The sequence below is a fragment of the Pinus tabuliformis genome, chromosome X (genome assembly GCF_031772625.1).
Source record: "Pinus tabuliformis cultivar Carrire ecotype Pingquan chromosome X, CPIR1, whole genome shotgun sequence".
NCBI lineage: Eukaryota > Viridiplantae > Streptophyta > Pinopsida > Pinales > Pinaceae > Pinus > Pinus tabuliformis.
The window spans coordinates 1,359,397,192-1,359,418,289 of record NC_142308.1 but is presented as its reverse complement, the minus strand read 5'-3'; the positions used below and the strand labels follow the sequence as shown (position 1 = coordinate 1,359,418,289).

Here is a 21,098-nt window from a genome sequence, read left to right as displayed (position 1 = left end):
CAGGCCTTGCTCCGAGAGCCTTCATCGTGCGACGCGTGGACTGGCCCTGACGTGACGCAACGTCACGTTCTCGGGCGCTAAAGGTCCGCTGCGGGGGCTGCTCCGATATCACTGTGGATCGTCGGATCCTTAGGATCTGATCCGACGGTGGGCGGAGCAACAAAGTGCTCGGGTTATATGCGCGGGCGGAAAACTTCAGATTATGGGTTTTTGTAAGGTTTTTCAATGTATTTCAATTAAATTGAACCCGCGCGCTGATGCTTGGAATAAACGCCAAGGGGGGTTTTGGACCTTGGTAATTTTTGCAAAGAGGGTTTAGGGGTGAAAAGGGGTTTTTATGAGGTTTTCTTAATGCAAATGAGGGTTTCAAAGGTAAGTTGGGCTGTAGCAAGGGGGAGTGGGATGCGATAGGTTCACCAAAGTGACCAGAGGTCATTTTGGTTCCTTTTTTTTTTAAGAACATATGGCTATAATGCCAAGGGAAGGGGTATTTATAAGATTTGGGGCTTTATACACCATAGTGTTAATATTATTAGGGGAAGGGTAAGATAGGGGAGCTATATAGTAAAATTAGAGGTTAATATGAATGAAGGGAGCAAATGAAGGGGATCTCACTGAGTTTATCTGAAATTGATTTAGTTTAGAGACTAGATCAAAATGAAAAGATTTTAGACAAGAAATGTGGCTTCTGAATGAACAAGAACCACCATAAAACCATGATCTCTCTCCATGAATCTCAGCTGAAAAGGGAATGTTAGTAATGAAATGAAGGGGGAAAGGGAGGTTAGTCATGCTCCTTGCTGCAATTTGATGGAATTAACCACTTTGTCCATTGATAGATTTTGCCTTGGCAAAACACCTTTTGACATATGTGCAATGGTGAAAATACCCTTTCTGCAACCACAACTGCTTACCCAGCTATTTTCCTAGCATTTTTTGTTTCTCCTTGGAGGGTGCACTTGGACTTGCAAACCCTTACTTGCCTTTTCTTTTCTTTGGCTTTTTCTTTATTCTTTTCTATCTACTTCTACCCTTATTTCTTCCAAGGTCCCAGATTGAGCTGTTGGGAACCTTCTCTTCTCTACCTGAACTACTTGTCTGCCAAGATTGAACAGTTTGGACAGACTCCTTTCTCTATTCTACAACAGAAAATTTAAACATGGCATGATCCAGATTAGACTTTTGGACCATCCATCAAAACTTTGAGGCCTTACCAAGTTATTGTCACAAATCAAACTTTGTAGGAAATATGTGATGTTTGAGTCATCAAAGCAGAGCATATTTAGACCTTCCATAGCCAATCATGAAATATGAAACCTATTGGTATAGGTAGCTAACAGATGTGAGAATGAAAATTTTTGTCCAAAGTTTAACAGGTGAAGTAAGAACTCGGTTCAGAGCACTTGCAGCAAATTCCATAGCTAATTCGGGTGCTCTTTATCAATCCTTCCTGAACAGATGGGAAAAGAAAGAAGACCCACTACATATTCTATCTGAGTATGACACCATAAGGAGAGGCCCACAAGAATCTATCCTAGATTATTGTACCATATTCAACAATGTTTATGATGCCCTTCCTCAAAATCTTAGGCCTCCACCTGATTTAGCCTTAATCAAATTCCCGGATGGGTTTGATGCTGATATGGCATATCAACTAAGGGAAAGAGCCCCTGTGACCCTGGCAGACATGCAAAACATAGCTGTCAGTGTAGAGGCAAATCTGATTGCCAAAAGAAATCGGGAAAGAGCTAAAAGAAGAACCAACTTTAAGGAAGAACCCTCAGCATTTGAAGAAAAGATAGATGTAATCATCAAAGGCATGGACAGACTTGGGGACAGGGTAGAAACCATAGAAAGAAAATCATCATGGGAAGGTCAACCAAGTACTGCTAGAAACCCTAATTTTAGAAAGAATCAAAATCCAAATGTTGGAAGGGCTGATCCTGACCAACATATTAGACCTCCGTTTCAAGAAAATTATGCTGAGGCTTCAACATCTAGCAAACCAACTGAGGATCCTCACATCAAACTAATGGGTCTAGACAGTGAACATCATGTCTTTTTAACACAAGAAGATCAAGAGGTTTATAATCGCAATCAATTTCAAACTAAGTCAGGAGAATCATTTGATTTTAGGGAAGGTTATGATGCAACAGTATATGAGGTAAATAAACAGTATAAACTAAGGAGTAGAACTATAGATGTACCTGAACCTCTTAAACCAAAGGGCGGTAAGCAGCCAAAAAAGACCAAGGACAACACTGTTCTTCCAGAATCCGCTGATAACACAAACCCCCATACCACAGAAGTCACTGTGGAGGATATCTCAGAACAACAGCCCTCTGAAAACCAACCAGCCCCACCCCATCCTTCAAAGGCAAGTTCAAACACCATCCCTGAAAATAAATATGGTACCAATTTCACTCAAAATCATACCAATCATGAAGAAAGGATTACTGAAAACCCAGCTGAAAAGGAAAAACCTGTTGTACTTAATGCCAAGACTCAAATGGAAAAGCCCTTTAACTTGGAAACATAAATAAGTAAGCTAAATATATCTGTCCCTCTCTCTGAATTGGCTAAACACGAAGTGTATAGACAACAGATCAACAGGTCACTCCAAGTATCGGACAATAACGATGTTGTGAATGTTCTAGATGATCAACCTGAGTTACTGTTTGGTCCTGAGGTCAATGGGAAAACAGCAAATGGAGGGGTTCCACCCTTCTATGTCAGTTTAAACATCCATGAAAAGGTTTTACACAATGCAATGTTTGATTTCGGGGCCTCACAAAACTTAATGCCCAAATCTGTAATGGAAAAACTAGACTTAGATATCACAAGACCTTACAAAGATCTATTCTCATTTGATTAAAGCCAAGTCAGGTGCCTAGGCTTGATTAAAGATCTGTGTGTCTCCCTGGTCCAATACCCAACCAAAACAATTTTGATGGATGTGGTGGTAGCTGACATACCTCCTAAGTATGGTATGCTCTTGTCCAGATCCTGGGGGGCCAAACTCCAAGGATCTTTGCAATTAGACATGTCCTACGCTACCATTTCAGTCTTTGGACAACCAAAGAGATTATACCGTGAAACATTAATGAAATATGTGGTGAGCAGTCAAGAGAAGCCCCAAAACTTCCCAATCTATTCAATACACTCTGACATGGATTAATTTATTCTCTACAATGGTGACATGTGCAGCAACGCTTATTCTGAACTATTAATGGCAGCACAGGCAGAGGAATTGAATGAACAATTTGCCTCCCAAGACCGAAAGACTTTTGGTATAATTGATGTAACAAAGGAGGATGATGTATCAAGTGACTTGCAAGAAACCAATATGCCCATGATCCAACTCTCTAAGAGTCTCAATAAAAATCTTGACCATGAAACCCTATGGTATCTAGAATTTGATGGTTCTGTAAACAAATTAGGAGCTGGAGCAGGAGTCTGGATTCACAATATGTAGAATGACCGACCTGAAGGTCACGCATATAGATTAAATTTCTGATGCACAAATAATATGGCTGAGTATGAAGCCCTTCTGTTAGGTCTCAAACTCATAAAAAATTTAGGTGCAACCAAATTATCAATCTTAGGAGATTCAGATCTGATCATACAATAGATGAAAGGAAATTTTATCACAAATGATCTAAGGCTAAGAGCTTATAAAGGGGCAGCTATCCAAGTACTTGATACCTTCTCACAATCTCAGTTAACTAAAATTTCTAGAGAGCTCAATTTACATGCTCATAGCTTAGCAACCTTTGCCAGTACTTGCAAGCTACCCTTCAAACCCAAGCACACTTTCACTGCTGAAATCAAACATAGACCTGTAGTCCTGGACAACATCAAGAATTGGCAAGTCTTTGAGAGTGACACACAAATAAACAACTTCCTCACTTTAAAATAAGAATTTTCCAGCATCAACATTGATACTAGCACTATGGATGACCAAACACAGGCATACACAGCCAGGCAAAATATATCAGTTGAAACAACAAATCTGGTTTTGAACCCTACCACCTTTAACAACGAAAATATACAAGAGTTGAGGCAAATATATGTAGATGAAATAGCTGAGACAGAAGCCGAGGTAATTGAGTTAAAAGATAATTTTCTGCCCACAGGTATAACCCCTTTGGAGGATCTATTTGATTCAAATGATATCTCAAGAAAACCAAAAATGCAACCACTGAATGCTGAAATTGAAGATTGTAATATTGGAACCACAGAAAATCCCAAAATGATAAAATTATCTAAGGCATTCCCAGCTGATCAAAAGTTAAAATACATTGAATTTTTCAGGGAATTTCAAGATATTTTTTCCCGGAGTTATGAGGACCTAAAGTCCTACGACACTTCAGTCATTCAGCACACCATACCTTTAAAGGAAAACCAAAAACCTTTTAAAAAAAAGCTTAGAAGAGTGAACCCTGTGCTCCTTCCCCTCATTGAAAAAGAAGTGAAACGTATGTATGAAGCTGGAATCATCGCTCCAATCAGGTTTTCAGAGTGGATTTCAAATCTGGTCCCCACTAGGAAGAAGACAGGAGAGATTAGATTGTGTGTTGACCTAAGGAATTTGAACAAAGTCTCTCTCAAAGACCATTACCCCCTACCAAAAATGGATCATATCTTGCAAAGGGTAGTGGGATCCTCTAGGATCTCATTATTAGATGGATTCTCTAGATTCAATCAGATTTTAGTTCACCCTGATGACCATGACAAAACTACATTTACAACACCTTGGGGGACTTTTAAATATGTCAAAATTCCTTTTGGACTTAAAAATGCAAGGGCCACATTTCAAAGAGCAATGGATATAGCCTTTGCCAAAAAAATCCATGAGTTTCTGGTGATCTACTTGGATGATCTTATGGCCTTTTCAAAATCAGACCAAGAACACTTAGAGCATCTGAGGCAGGTTTTCTTAATTTGTAAAAAATATGGCATATCTTTGAATCCAAAGAAATCACTGTTCGACCTGGAGGAAGGTAAACTCTTAGGGCATATAATCTCAAAAGATGGTATTAGGATTGACCCAGATAGAATTCAAGCTATCCTTCAGGTCCCTCATCCACGAAATATAAAAGAATTGCGAGTTTTTTTAGGTAATATTAATTTCTTGAGAAGATTCATTCCTAATTTGGCCGATCTAATAATACTGTTAAATAATATGTTGAAAAGGGATTCCAAGTTCAAATGGACCATGGAAGCCAAGCAAGCCTTTGAGGACATCAAAACAGCGTTGACAAACACACTAGTCCTAACAAGTCCTAGGTTTGATAAAGACTTCATCATTTTTTCCTTTTCATTTGAGCATACAATTGCTGCAGTCCTATTACAAAAAGATGACCAGGGCTGTGAAAAACCCATTGCATTCTTTAGTAGAGCCCTTAGAGATGCTCCCTTGAAATACCAGATTATGGAAAAGCAAGCCTATGCATTGGTAAAAGCCATCAAAGACTTTAGAATCTATATTTTGTACTCTCATATAATTGCCTATGTCCCTAATGCAGTGGTTAAGGACATCCTGACCCAAGAAGGAATTGAAGGCAGAAGGGGCAAATGGATTGCCAACATCTTAGAATATGACATTGAAATCAAGCCTACCAAACTTATAAAAGGACAAGGTCTAGCCAAGCTGATGACTGAAACCAATTTCCAAGCCCTTGACATTAATGAACTGGACAACGAACAGGAGATGGTGACTCCACAGATCAGCCAAGCCTTTATGCAATCTCCCTGGTATACTGATAGATGTTTTTTATTGTTAAACCTGCAAGCTCCTCCAGGGTTGTCCAGAACTAAGAAAAGGTTCTTAAAAATGAAAGCATCAAAATTTTGTATCATAGATGACGTTTTGTTTTGGAGAAATCATGAGGGAATCTTACTCAAATGTTTAACATATGATGAAACTGATAATGTCCTCAAGGAATTTCATGCAGGTGACTGTGGAGGACACCTATACTGGAAATCTACAACTGATAAAATCCTGAGGGCGGGGTTTTATTGGCCTTCCCTGTTTACTGATGTGAGAAAATTTGTAGTCTCCTGTCACAAATTCCAAATTTTTGAAGGCAAAATAAAGTTATTGCCTTTACCACTCAAGCCTATCTCAACTGATAGACCATTCCAGCAATGGTGTTTAGACTTCATTGGTGAAATCCACCCTTCATCCTCTGGTCAACATAGGTGGATTTTGACTGCTACAAACTATTTTACCAAATGGATAGAAGCCATCCCTTGTAGGCAAGCCAATGAATCCATCATTATACAATTTCTAGAAACCAACATCTTGTCTAGGTTTGGTTGTCCAGATAAAATTATCACAGACAATGCTGCTGCTTTCATGTCAAAAAAAATGATCAACTTTTTCCATAAATATCATATCACCTTGGGACATTCCACAGCTTACTATCCACGGGGTAATGGCCTAGCTGAGTCTTCCAATAAAAGCCTCATCAACATCATCAAGAAAGTTTTGGAGGAAAACAAAAAGAATTGGCATAAAAATTTGGTAAATGCACTATGGGCAGACAAGCTGACCACCAAGAGATCCATTGGCACAAGCCCATATGAACTAGTTTATGGAATGGAAGCAAGATTTACTTCATCCTTGGGGGTCCCTGTAATGAAGTTACTGCAGGAGACACAATCTGAACCAAATCACATTCAAAGAAGGCTCAACCAGACAATTCACCTATAGCAAACAAGAGAGGAAGTCTATTAGAGAACCCAAGTACTGCAGAACAAGCTCAAGAAAATATTTGACAAAAGAACCAAAGCTGAAGACTTCTTCATAGGAAGTAAAGTGTTGAGATGGGATTCCAGGAGAGAGGATAAAGGAAAACATGGCAAGTTTGACTTCTTATGGAAAGGACCCTATGTCATTTATGCTGTACAAGGTAATAACACTTATTTTCTAAAGAGTATGGATGGCTCGAACACTGAGGAAGGCCCTGTCAATGGGAGGATGCTCAAGCATTATTTTGACCCCCTTTGATGAAACACTGCATAGTCATATATTGTACATAAATATTTATATTTTCAGTATTTCCATTCACAGCAGATAAATAAGGGACCAAGTGGATCTGATTTTGAGAAAGATCAGGGTACTACACCATTTTTGATACATATTTTGATCCCGTCACTTGAAAACAAGAGAAAGTTCTTAGGAACTACCAAGGTGATAAGCAACACTCAGAGAAACAAGTAAAAATAGGGCTATAATTTCACAGCAAATCAGCTGCCAAGGTATCTTATACAAGTTTCTAAAGATTCAGATGAGTGATCTTTAAACAAAAGAAGAGAAGAATTCAGGCTGCAACAAGATTGAAAAAATAAGGCAGTCTGACCTGCTGTTCTTGACTTTTCATCTGGAAAAGTCATCCCCAAGTGGAGCCACTATTAGTCTCCTATACAAATAGGATTTCATTTTCATGATTGACAGTGGAAGTGCCAAAAATGTTCATCTTTGGTGATACAAAGGTTCCATCTTTTGTGAAAGAAGCAGACAGTTAAAAAATGTAAAGAGGGTATTCCTTAAAAGAATAATCAAAAGGAAAGAAAATGAATTGGTCAGAAAAAACAAATGAAATGAACCCCAAAGAAAGACCAGGAAAGTGGGTAACCAAAATTCCACTGCTATCTTGATGGGTGACCCAATAGTTCAAGCTAGGCCATGCCATGTTTTAAATTGCCTGTTCTAGACTAGAGAATGAATACCTGTTCAAACAGCTCAAGCTTGACAGATGATTAGCTGGATAGAGAAAGGGAGGAGCCCAATTGCTTAATCTGGGCCCTTGGAAGATATAAGGGTAGATTTAGATAGGAGGGTAGCAAAAATAAAAGAGGATTATCAGGGTTTGCAAGGCTAAGTGCACCCATCAAAAAGAAGAAATAATGTTAGGTCTATAAGGTAGGGTAGGCAGTTGGAGGTTGCAGAAGCAAGATCTAAACACATGATATATGGAAAATCATATCTGATCTCACCAATAAGAGAAAGGCAAGAACAATGATCTATATGCCAGAACTATCAAGGCATGTCTAACTTCCCTCATTCCCCTTCAAAGGATTTCTTACTAACACCCCCTTGAGGACTTTAGGATCTGCCTAAACAGTCGTCCCTGCACTTCTCCCTTGTGGAAGCCACATTTCTTGTGTAAAGCCATCACTTCACACTTCATCCATCTCTGGTTTCCCACTTCACCCCACATACCCATATTAACTTCTAAACTTATTATATAGCTCCCTAAGAACATCCCCACCCCTATTTCTTACAAAAACTATAGAAAATTCCCAAAAATATATTAAATATCCCACCCTTTTAGCATTATAGCTAAATAACATGTCATGGGAGACATTAGTCCATCTGGGACTATAGTCAACCCTTCCGAGTCTTTACCCAGGAATTAATCTAACCCCTGGTTAAATTAATAGCCTAAACCCAAACCACCATTCACCTAAAAACCCTTGCAAAATAATTACCCCCTCAAAGTTAAAACCCAATGTTTTTGGTAAAAATGGTTAAAAAACCTTTTATTATGTATTGTGGTGCCGTCGCATGCATTGATTTGAAACCAAAAAACCCACCCAACCAAGGTTTGGACCCGTGCCATTAAAATATTAATTTAATATCGGACGGGTCCCGCTTCCAAACTTGCACGCCACACAGCAGGCCCCGCCAGCTGTTGGTCTCCCGCCGCGCTTGATCCAACAGTGGGCGGGTGATATGGTCCCCGGATGTGCTGACCTTTAACGTCCGGGGGATCGGCGGTTTTGTTGCCATACCCCCGCCACGTGTCGGCAGCCCGGGGTGTTCGGAGCCCTGCCCCCTGAAACCACCTTTCCCCAAAGGTGGTGTGGGGAAACCAGAAACCAGCTCCTGCAAACTAGCTACGTCCATTACATCAGCACCTCGTCAGCATGACGTCATGCCCGGGCCCCCGCCACTATCCCACGTCGCCCGCCACTCTGTCCTACCACTCCCGCATTTCGCCACTGTGTCCCGCCAAGCTGTCATCCCAGTCAGAATCCACGTCACCCATTTGTACTCGGGGCCCGCTGATGACGTCATCACCGGAAAGCGCCAAAAGCGCATATGCGACAAATTTGTTGTTAAAAAGGCCGAAAGTGACCGTTTTTTTTCATTTTCGTGATACAAACGCAGCTGCGCCGTTTTGCTGGTCACCTCCAACTACCTCCAGATTTCAAAATTCACTGTTGCGGACGCTGCCATCCACCAATTCAACGACATTCTCCATCTTCTCATCAATTTGACGACCCTTGGCATTGGCTAAACTAGGTATTTTCCAAAACCAACACGTTTGCCCGTGTTCTTCCCATTCTCTGCAAAGTTTTCCACTGAATTGCCTAAGAACTCCTAAATTAATGGTGTTGTCCTGTTAATGTTAGCCTAAAATAATCTAAAGCACCCCTGTTCAAAATAGCCACGCACCATACATAATTTCACCGTTGCACAGTCGTTTTCGGGCTTAAATTTGACTTACTCTCCCACCTGCGCGACATTGTTCCCTTTTGCCGAGTTTTTGATTTAAAGACCTCATTATACCAAGTTGTAATCCTTCTCTCCTCTGAAATTTCCCTCACTGTCTATAAATCCTGAGAATTCACCAGAAGAAACCAAATTTCAGTCAAATTCTTCAAGTTGCTCCTTTCAAAAGTCAACTTTGGCCCCCACTGCACTCATTCTGCCACCTCACTTCTAAGCCTCATAAGCTATCATATTCAGATTGTTATACTAAGAAACGACACTCTATAGTCAACACTTGAGAGTTTTACAATGGCTACACCATCATCTCTCAGTGTCACTCCTATGAATCCACCAAACAAGGAGCTTGAATTCATGCCTCTTGCTGACAGAGCTTACCTTATCCAATATCTTGTGGGTGACAGGAACCATTTACAGACCTTCTGCCAATCTAGAAACAACTATTTGAGCAACAATGACACATATGGGATATGGGAGTCCAATCTGCCTTACTATTTCCTCCCATCTGATAATATTTTTCCAGAAATCATCCGCTTATGTGCTGAGAATTATGATCCAACTCAGAGAACTGTCAAGTCCCCATCTGGGAGCATACTTTTCCACATCAATCCTGACTCCATCAACCAAATGCTCAATTTCAAGCAGACTCAGCTGCTGTTTCCCTTCTCCATGAACTATTTGCTAGATGCAGGCACCAATTTTTCCACTGCTGACATTGAAAAGATCACCAAGACATTTGTGAGGGCAGACCGCCAGCCTACAGGGCCACCTCCTTGGTTATATGTCAATTTCACTAATGTAGGCAGGCTCCTAGTTGATATGATCTCTTATGTGCTTGGCTTCAAAACCAGTGAGCACATTGATGAGACAGTGCTGGCATTATTAGCTGCATATAGCCTAGGCCAGCCTCCTGCTTACAAATATAACTTTGCCAAGTTTATAGCCAATAAAATACATGACTAGCTCTTGAAAGTGGACAGGGATGGTGTGTTCAAATATTCATCATATATCTACCACTTATTCATGTATTATCAGTCTGAAGTCTTTCAATGCCCCATCAAGAAACTGGATTCTAGGGGAGAGAAGAGGTTTGTTATCTTCTGGTCATCAGTTTTCCACCAAGTTCAAGATTCACCATATTCTTACTGTGAGTTTGTTGACCAATTTGTTTACCCAGTCTCTTGCCTCTTGATGATATCCCCTCCTCCCAGACTATCATTTGAGATCCAGAAAACTTTGCAGTTGTCCAAGAATTATAAAATAGGTGATTGGTACCTATATCAAAACCATACAGTCATCAGAATTTATGGATGTGAGCTCCGTTCATATAGGCTCCCAAGATATGTACCGATGAGATTGTTCGCCTTGGAATACTATAGGAAACTCATTAGTTCTGACCTCACCCACTTTCATAGTGCCAAAAAGAAAGCCCACCTCAAATTCAAAGACCATATGGGCCCCTTTATCATGAATAAGAAAGAGGGTTGGAAAGAGGTTGATCAAATTCTCAGAGATATATATAAACTAAAGAGAAGCTTCTGGTGGGTCCCTTATGACCCCGAAGGCTTCATCAGTGCTAGAAGAGTCAAATACAGGTTGTTAGGGTATGATCACTGTAAATATCCACAAATTGAGCAGTATGCCAACCAAGATGAATGGTTGCAAGGCACATTAGTTGAGGAACTAACTCAAGAAGAAATAATGGAAAAAAAATGTCAAGGATTTAGAAAAAACTCTTGACTTAGATTCTGTGCAGTAGGTAACTTTCAAACAGCCACATAAAATTGGGGAAGGAACATCCACTGCTGCAACCGCACCAGCCACCCAAGGGCCATCTACATCAACAACAGCTACAGAAAAGGGCAAGGGGATAATGGGTGCAAAAAAAGAAATAGTCACAGAAAAGCCTGCCTCCTCAATTGGGTAGCAGCAAGAACAGACTCCTCCACCACAAACAGAGGCACCAACAGTGCCTGCCTTACAGACCCCTGCGCATGAGGAAAGAGGCAAGAAACAAGACCGAGAGGAGTCTACACCTGCTAGTGGGTCCACTCAGGAACCCGAAGCCAAAAGGCAAAGGGTTGATTCTCCAATCATAGAAGAAATCAGTGAAGAGATCCTGGAAAGCCCAAGGAAAGAAAAAGAAGATAGCCAGCAGACCGCCACAAGCTCTTTTCAACAAGAGCAGGAAACACAACATGGCATGGAGGTATCCTCCTCCACACAGAAAAGCAAGAAGCCATCCGCTACCAAGGCCACTTTCAAAGAAATTAAGGAACAAAATGAGCTGCTAAGAGTGCAGCTATATGACCAATTTCTCAAGGCAACACCGGCCAAGCAAGAAAGGCTGATGGCAGCATATGATATCAAAGAGGAAAAGATAGTCCTCAGCCATTTCAAACCCAAAATACCGCAGCCTCACTCAGCTGCAGATTTTGTTAGAACAAAGCTAGAGGTCATGGCAAAAGACATTCACCCCATGGATCAGATAGAGCTACATAAGCAAACAGGGGAAATGGTCTATTCCACATTGGTAGACAGGGCCACAATGGCCCGTGAATTAAAAGAATCTCTGAAGAATACCAACACTCATCTAGACTTAGAGAGATTGTCCTCCACGACCAAAGATAACAGAATCAAAACATTGGAGGACATTATTGTGGACTTAGGACATGATCCTAAGGATCCTAAGGGTGTGAGGGCCCTTATGAAGAAGAAATATGATGACATTGTTGCATTAAAGAAGAGACTAAAATTGCTTCCTACTGAGTACCCTCAAACAGGAGAATTGCAGAAAGAAAAGGAAGATGAGGATCAATTGGATCTATTGATGAAGCTGAAACAGAGAGTGATTGATTTGGAAGGGGAGCTAGAAAAATCACTCAAGGACAAACAGGGAGAATTAACCTCCCAACCTCCTCAAACTGCCCCAAATACTGCAGCAACTACAGAGGCAGTAGCGACCCCTTCAACGACTACAACAACAACAGATGCGACAGCAGCAACAACAACAGCTCCTGAGGCTAACATAAGCCTCGATGGTTTGACCAAAGCTGTCAAAGAACTGGAACTGCAGGCTACAGAGATCAAACAAGCCAAAGAGAAATTGGCAGAGCTGGAAACTAAGTATGATAAATCCAAAATGACAGTAGCAGAGCAGACCAGAGAGATTAAGGCCCTAAAGGACAAAATAAAGGCCTTAGAGAAGGAACTAAAATTAGAAAATACTTTGGCAAAAATACAAAAGATTTTGTGGGCCCGGATTGACCACTCCATTACCAAACAGTGGAAGTCAATCAAAACAGTGCATGAGCAGATGGAATTAATAGGCCAAGCACATTTTGAAAGCCAGAAGGCCAGAGCAGCACTAGGGAATAAGCCTGAGCAAGCCAAGAGGATGATACATTTCCTCAATCATTACACCAAGGAGGAGTTGGCAGCCCTGAGCATCAGCAATAGAACAGATGTTGTTCTAACAGTTAAAAAAGTGTTGACCCTCAGAAATTTTGTGCAGACTGTGAAAAGAAAATGTCTGGAAATGCAGGCTGAGGTAGATGACTACAAACTTAGAATGGGAGCATTGCAAGATAAAGGATTGCCCAGCCTATTGACCACGACAAGAAGACTGCTCACTCGTGAGAAATATGCCACTAGGATGACAAATTTTATTGAAAATCAGATCACAGCATCCACCAGTACCTTTGAGGAAACAGGACCTCCATCAGGGCAGAGCCCCTATGACAAGCTTGAAAATTTATTCTACATTGAGCATGAGATTAAACACTTGTTTGAGGTCCCACCAAATTTTTACAGGTATATAGAGGCAGATGAAACTTTGATAAAAATACGAAGACACCAACTACCCAAGGAAGATTGGTGGCAGGCAATGTTGCAAATTTTGCCTCAATAATCTCATTTTGGTCTATCCTAATCAGCTTCAGGTCAACCAAAGTAAAAAAGCAACATGGAGACAACAGGCAGGGCAGGTAAAAGAAGTGACTCAGCATGATACTGCGATAGCAAGCCAAGGCAAAGGAAATGTGCAAATTTTGGGCAACATGGCTCCAGCCGACTCAATGGGTCACAAAGTCAAAACTTTCTGACAATTTTGGACAACTAATGCACTGAGCAGTTGTTTCAGCATTTACTCTCTCAGCTGTAATTTTTCAGGAGTTGGAACAGTATTTATGAGCAATTAATTCATCAGCTAGATATTTTTGTATCTAAATTTTGTATATATACCTCCCCTTACAACATATTTGAGGTTGGTGATTTTCTCTCTGAGACACTATATTGTATATTTTCAGATGATCTAATACAAAGGCTGGGAAATTTCACTATCTCTTGACTGTTTGATGTATCAATGATGCTCTGCGTGCTGTGACAGAATTCCTATGGTGTCTAATGGAACAATAAGTTATCCTGAACTATGTTTTGTCTTTTTTATGTCTACTTAATTCATATACATGTCTCACTAGCCTAGCAATAGAGAAAAAGAATGGCATAGGAAATGTTTGATTACACCCTGTGCTCAATCTCTGTTGTTAAATATGTTTTCTTCAGAATTAATCATAAACATGAATTCTTAGTTGCTCATGTTTGTATTCATTCTATCAACATAAATGTTATTCAGGAATTCTCAAATGCTCCTATGTAATGTTTCCACTATTCCCCATATTAGTTTACTGAAAGATCCTTAGTTGCCATTCACTACCTGATTTCATCCCATCATATTACGGATTCGAAAAATTGTTCCACAGACACCTGTCTGGCTCTGTAGCATCACTGTTTCTTCAAAACAGACATTTCAAGCAATTAAACATCATGGAGTCCATGCCCAATGGCCTAGATCACCCTGTAAAAACATACTTGTTCTGACTGAAATCATCATCCAGTAAATTCAAAACAAAGCCGTGTGCATCATAGCTAGCCTAAAACCTCATCAAAACAAAGTTAAATCAGAAAGAGAGAGCCCTCTCTGGTTACAGGTAGGCTAGTACTTGTGGCCAAAAGATTGGTTAGTGGTTACCTCGGTCGTATTCCTTTAGGAGTCAAAGGGAACAACTTGAGTGATAACACTAACATAACGTTAGATCCTGATTTCAAAGATGAAATAGAAACTAATGAGATAGAAGATGAAAAGATAGATAGATTCCGTCCTACTAAATTTACAAAATTAGATGTACAAAACCTAAAGCAAGTTGAAATTGATGAGAAAATTAATGAAGATTCTAAAATCATTAATCTCAAAGACAACTTTTTGCCCAAAGGATTAAACCCTTTGGAAGACTTGTTTGATTCAAATGATGTCCCTAGAAAACCAAAGATGGAATCCTTAAAATCTGATATAGAGGAGTGTAATATAGGCACTAAGGAAAATCCCAAACTGATCAAACTTTCAAAGTCCTTACCTCCTACCAAAAAAGTGAAATACATTGAACTATTAAAGGAATTCCAAGATGTATTTTCTTGGAGCTCTGAGGACCTCAAATCCTATGATAATAGCATCATACAACATACTATCCCCATAAAAGAAAAAAAGAAACCTTTCAGGTAGAATATTAGGAGGATCAATCCCATCCTATTACCTTCTATTGAAAAGGAAATCAGAAGAATGTATGAGGCCAAGATAATAGCACCAATTAGATTCTCTGATTGGGTTTTAAATTTGGTGCCAACAAGGAAGAAAACTAGTGAGATCAGATTTTGTGTTGATCTGAAGAACCTTAATAAAGTTTAACTCAATAACAATTACCCTCTCCCTAAAATGGATCATATATTACAAAGGGTGGCAGGGTCAACCAGAATCTCATTATTAGATGGGTTTTCTAGTTACAATCAGATTTTAGTTCACCTAGATGACCAGTCTAAAACTACGTTTACTACTCGTTGGGGCACATTCATGTATGTGAAGATGCCTTTTAGATTAAAGAATGCAGGAGCCACTTTCCAAAGAACCATGGACGTAGCTTTTGCTAAGAAAATTCATGACTTCCTAGTAATATACTTAGATGACATCACTGTATTCTCAAAATCTGAAACACAACACTTAGATCATCTAAGGCAGGCTTTCATCAAATGTAGGAAGCATGGAATTTCTTTGAATCCTAAAAAATATTTATTTGGGTTAGAAGAGGGAAATTTATTAGGCCAGATAATCTCTAAATATGGTATTCGAATAGATCCTACAAGAATTGAAGCCATCTTACATATACAACATCCTAGGAGCATCAGGGAATTACAAGCCTTTTTAGTGAAAATCAACTTTCTTAGGAGATTTATTTCTAACTTAGCAGAATTAATTAGGTCAATAAACAATATGTTGAAAAAAGATTCGATCATAAAATGGACGTTGAGGATAAGAAATTCTTTGAAGACATTAAGCTAGCCTTAACTAAAACACCAGTTCTGATCAGTCCAAAATTTGACAGGTACAATTGTTGTAGTTTTACTGCAAAAGGATGATCAAGGTTATGAATAACCTATTGCCTTTTTTAGAAAATCTCTGAGATATGCCCCCTTAAAATAAAATATAATCGAAAAGCAAGCCTTTGCTTCGGTCAAAGATATCAAAGATTTTAGAGTTTACATTTTATATTCTCATATAATAGCCTATGTCCCTAATTCAGTAGTTGAGGATATCCTAACTCAAGATGGTCCATATGGAAAGAGAAGGAAATGGATTATACTATATTAGAATATTACCTAGAAATCAAGCCAACAAAGTTAATGAAAGGCCAAGGTTTAGCCAAGCTCATGGTTGAATCGAACTGTCGGACCTTAGATATAAATTTTATTGTAGAAATGGATAATGGAGAGGAGATGGTGACTCCACCAATCAGCAAGACCTTTATTGAATCACCATGGTATGCTGACATCATATATGTTTTACAAAATCTACAAGCTCCTCATGAATTATACAGGACCAAAAGCATATTTTTAAAAATGAAATCTTTAAAATTTTGTATAATTGACAATGCTTTGTTTTGGAGGAATCATCAAGGTATCCTTCTTAACTATTTATTGAAAGAAGAATCTGACAAGGTGTTACAAGAGTTTCATGCATGTGACTGTGGAGGACATCTTTACTGGAAAACCACTACTGAAAATATTATTAGAGCTGGTTTCTATTGGCCTACTTTTATTTCTAATGTAAAGAAGTTTATAACATCATGTCATAAATGCCATATTTTTTAAGGAAAGAAAAAGCTTTTACCCTTGCCCTTAAAGCCAATCTCTACTAAAACACCTTTTCAACAATGGGGTCTTGACTTCATTGGTGAAATCCACCCACCTTCCTCTGCCCAACACTAATGGATCCTCACCGCTACAAATTATTTTACCAAATGGATAGAAGCCATACCATCAAGGCAAGCCATTGGCACTGTTATAATAACCTTCCTTGAGGCCAACATCCTATTTAGATTTGGGTGCCAAACCAAGATCATCAATAATAATGCAATAGCTTCCAAATCTAGGAGAATGATTGATTTTTGTAATAAGTATCATATAAATTTGGGCCATTCCACGGCTTATTACCCTCAAAGAAATGGACTAGAAAAGTCCTCAAACAAAATTCTGGTAAATATCATAAAAAAAATGTTGGAGGATAACAAGAAAACATAGAACAAGAAGCTAGTAAATGCCTTATGGGCAGAGAGGCTAACCACAATAGTCCTTATCAATTAGTTTATGGGATGGAAGATGTTTTCCCATCTTCCTTGGGAACACCAGTGAGGAAGCTACTCCAAGAGCTACAAGTTGAACCAAATGACATCCAAAGAAGAATAAACCAAACAATTCACTTACAACAATCTAGGGAAGAAGTGTACATCAGATCTCAAGTAGTGTAGGAAAGGATCAAAAAGAATTTTGATAAAAGGACTAAGGTAGAAGATTTTTACCTAGGGGATAAAGTTCTAAAATTGTATTCAAGGAGATAAGATAAAGGTAAACATGGGAAATTTGATTTCCTATGGAAAGGCCCATAAATTATTTATGATTTCAGAGGTAATAATGATTTCTTCCTCAAAGAAATGGATGGCACAGAAGCAGAAGGAGGACCAGTTAATGGTCTAATCCTCAAACACTATATTGAGCCTAGTTACTGATTTCACTAATCATTTGTACATACTTTAGTTTCAAAAGTCTAGAGTGGATTGGATGGTAATGTTTGAAGTTGAAGCCCGAAGAGAAGGCCCTAAGATTCAAAAGTTTTACTGTCATAAATAGAAATAATGCAGAAATATAAAAAAGAAAAGTTGTAGGATAACATCACAGCAATTCAGAAGGCCATTGGTCTACAAAGTTCTTGAAATTTCACCAGGAAATGCCATCCCCAAGTGGAGCCACTGTTAGGTTCCTGTACCCATAAGAGTCATAATGTTTGAATGGCTGAGATTAAACCTGTAATATGTACATACCTTTGCTTTCTGCAAATGTTTTCCATATTCAAAAGATTAAAAGATGTAAAGAGGGATGTCCTAAAAAAATAATCAAAGGACAAAAAGAATAAAAAGGTAAAGAAAGAAAAAAATATGAACCCTAAGAAAAGAAAAAGACCATGAAAGTGAGCAAGTCAAAATGCCACTACTATTTAATTTTTGTGCAAAATAAATGATTGTGTGCAACTTGTAATCTTTGCCACAATCCATGATAGTCAAAATGTTTAAACTTGGCTATTTCATGTTTCAATTTCATGTCTATAGATAGAGAATAAAAATCTGACCAAACAATGTAACCTGGGCAGAGAAGTAGATAGGTAGAGTAAATAAAAGGAGCTCAATTGTTTAATCTGAGCCATTTGATGTAATAAGGTTAGAATTAGTTAGTTTACTATCGTAAAGAGAAAGAAAAATGTTTGACAAGTGTTTGCTAGCTCAAATGCACCCTAATAAAGAGAAGTAAAAATGGTAGGATGAGTAGATGGGTAAGTAGTAGAAAGGTTGCAGAATTATGATGATTGATTAGACAAAAGCATGTGTATCATCTTTTTCGTCATAAAAGTTTCAAATGTGAATGGGCACTCAAGTATGCAGATTGATATCAAAGTCAATTAATTAGTTTCCCTCATTCATTTCACCTTTTACTTAACTAATTTCCCACAATAAAGTTCAAAGCACTTAAAAACCCTAAGTCAAAGAGGCTCAGAGCATTACTTTGACTTTTGAAGGGATCGAACCTTCGGCTCAATGACTTATAGACAATAAGTACTAAAACCCCCTCATAAACATTCATTCCCCCCTTCAGTTCATTCATTTTCCCTAAATAATACTCTTTCGTAAGGTTAAATTACTTTTACCTAGGAAAAGGTGTTTTTTCCCCCACATGACTCATTTTCATATCAAAAACCCACAAAAACACTACATCCTAAGTTTTTATGTTATTACCAAAAAAGCATTAAAAGCATGAAATATCAAATACTTAGGGTATTGTGCCCATTTTCCTCTCATTTTACTATTTACTAATTTATTTATTAAATCCCAAACAAAATACAGTTTCTCGTATATATTTAACTCCTGCAATATTAATAAACCCTACCCTAGTTTAATTATATGAACTATCATATTAACCAAAACCCTGAAAACCCACTAACTAATCGATCCATGATTAAGTTAGTCTAAAATCTAGTTAAACCATCTACTAATGATCCTGATGCCTTAACCCCGTATTAATCCCTCATTAAATCAAAAACAACTGCGCTTAAATGTTCGCCGGGCCCCCCACTACCTTCTGTGCAACTCCACTGCCCAATCGCCACATGATCGCTCCCCTCCACATCTGACGGTCCTCATCCATTTCAAAAGGGCCCGACATTTGAACATTACCCACCTGAAAAGAGTTGTTTTCCGTTGGGCCCTCGAGGCTACATGTCACTCAATGAATGGAATCGGGTGTCCTCCTCCTAATACCAACAAGTGCCCAAAAGCGGTGGGATGGAAACCACTTACCGCACCCTGCTACACACCAAAATAGTTACTGTTCACCCTGCTACATGACAAACGACCATTGTTCACCCTACCCCCCAGTTTTTACTTTCTCGCATAAAGCCAAAAAGGCCCAAATAATTCGTTTTTATCGTTTTTTCAACTATAAACCTCCATGCACACACCTACAAATGTCGAATCTGTTAACCCACATACAATTCCACCCTAAAGATGCCACAAAGCTCCCAGATTGCCTTCCATCCTGCTCGAAGCCTTTTTTACCGTTCACAGTTGCCAGTCACCCGGTTTAGACCCAATTTTCTTCAATTCCAGGTATATAAGCCATAATTCATTAAAAAACCTTGTTAATTTCTGAACTAGTCACTGATTTCTCTTAATTAAAATAAAAAAGGAAATTTGGTAATACAAACCCACATGGAATTGAAACACCATTGTCCTAACAGACTGAAAAATTTCCTCCCCCATTCTCAAATCCACAAGAAATTAGAATGGCCACCCCAATCACCATGGATGTCAGAGCTATTTCCACTCCTCAACTAGACCTAGACCACCTCCCCTGGCTGATAAAGATTTCCAGATAAAGGACACCTCTCTCCTTGAATCCCCTCTCAAACTCTACTGGTGATACAGAGACCAATACCTAAACCATGCTAATAAAGTTAGTTTTTGGGATTCCAATTTTCCCAAGTACCAATTCCCTGAAGTTCACATTTTCCCAGAAATTGTCCATTACTACCACGCAAACTATATCCCCAACCAAAAAGTAGTGATGTCCCCCAACTAGACTGTTCTATTCACCATCATTTATGAATCAATAAATGAGATGCCACAACTTCAACCTAGCCAAAATTTGACTCCCCTCTCCATTAGAGATCTATTAGACCGATTCCCCAAGCTTACCACTGCAAAAATTGCTGAGATGTTCCAAACCTTCATCAGAGAGGAAAAGAATATCCCAAAAGATCCTCCTCCTTATGTGGCTATCATATTTTTGCCATTTGGTCAGGACATTGTAGCAATGATATCTGGTGTTTTAGGTTACACCACCAGTGAGTATATAGATGAAATCATCCTCGCTTTCATGTCCATCTTCACTCCAGGAAAACCTCCTGCTGTCATTTATGATTATGCCAAGTTTATAGCTGATAGGATGCATGACCAGTTTCTAAGGATGAGTAACGAGAGAGTCTTTAAGTATTCCTATGTCTTGTATCACCTTTTTCTATACTACCAAGTAGATAAGTTCCCCTTTACTTTCCAAAAAATTGACACAAAATATCACCCTAGATCAGTAATTTTCTGGACTCCATTGATCCGTAAATGTGATTCTCCATATTCATATAGAGACTTCATAGACCTATTTGTGCATCCCATTGTGAAAATGCTGCTAGGCAGCCCTCCTCCAAGAATCAGTTAAGATATAAGGAGGATCCTGCAACTCTCAAAACAATCCAAAGTGGGGGATTGCTACTTGTACCAAAACAACACTGAGATTAGAATTTATGGCTGTGAGTTGGCCCCTTATAAACTACTCAAATACCTCCCAATGAGGTTATTTGCTTTGGAGTACGGTTTGGTCAATTTAGTGAGGTCTAAATTGCTACTTTAAAATATCAACCCGGGGTTCG

General features: G+C 39.0%; 1 pseudogene; it reads left to right on the top strand.

Moving 5' to 3' along the window:
* The first annotated feature begins 3,952 nt into the window (after window positions 1–3,952).
* Window positions 3,953–21,098, top strand: part of LOC149145148 (OBERON-like protein) — a 78,540-nt pseudogene continuing 61,394 nt past the window's right edge.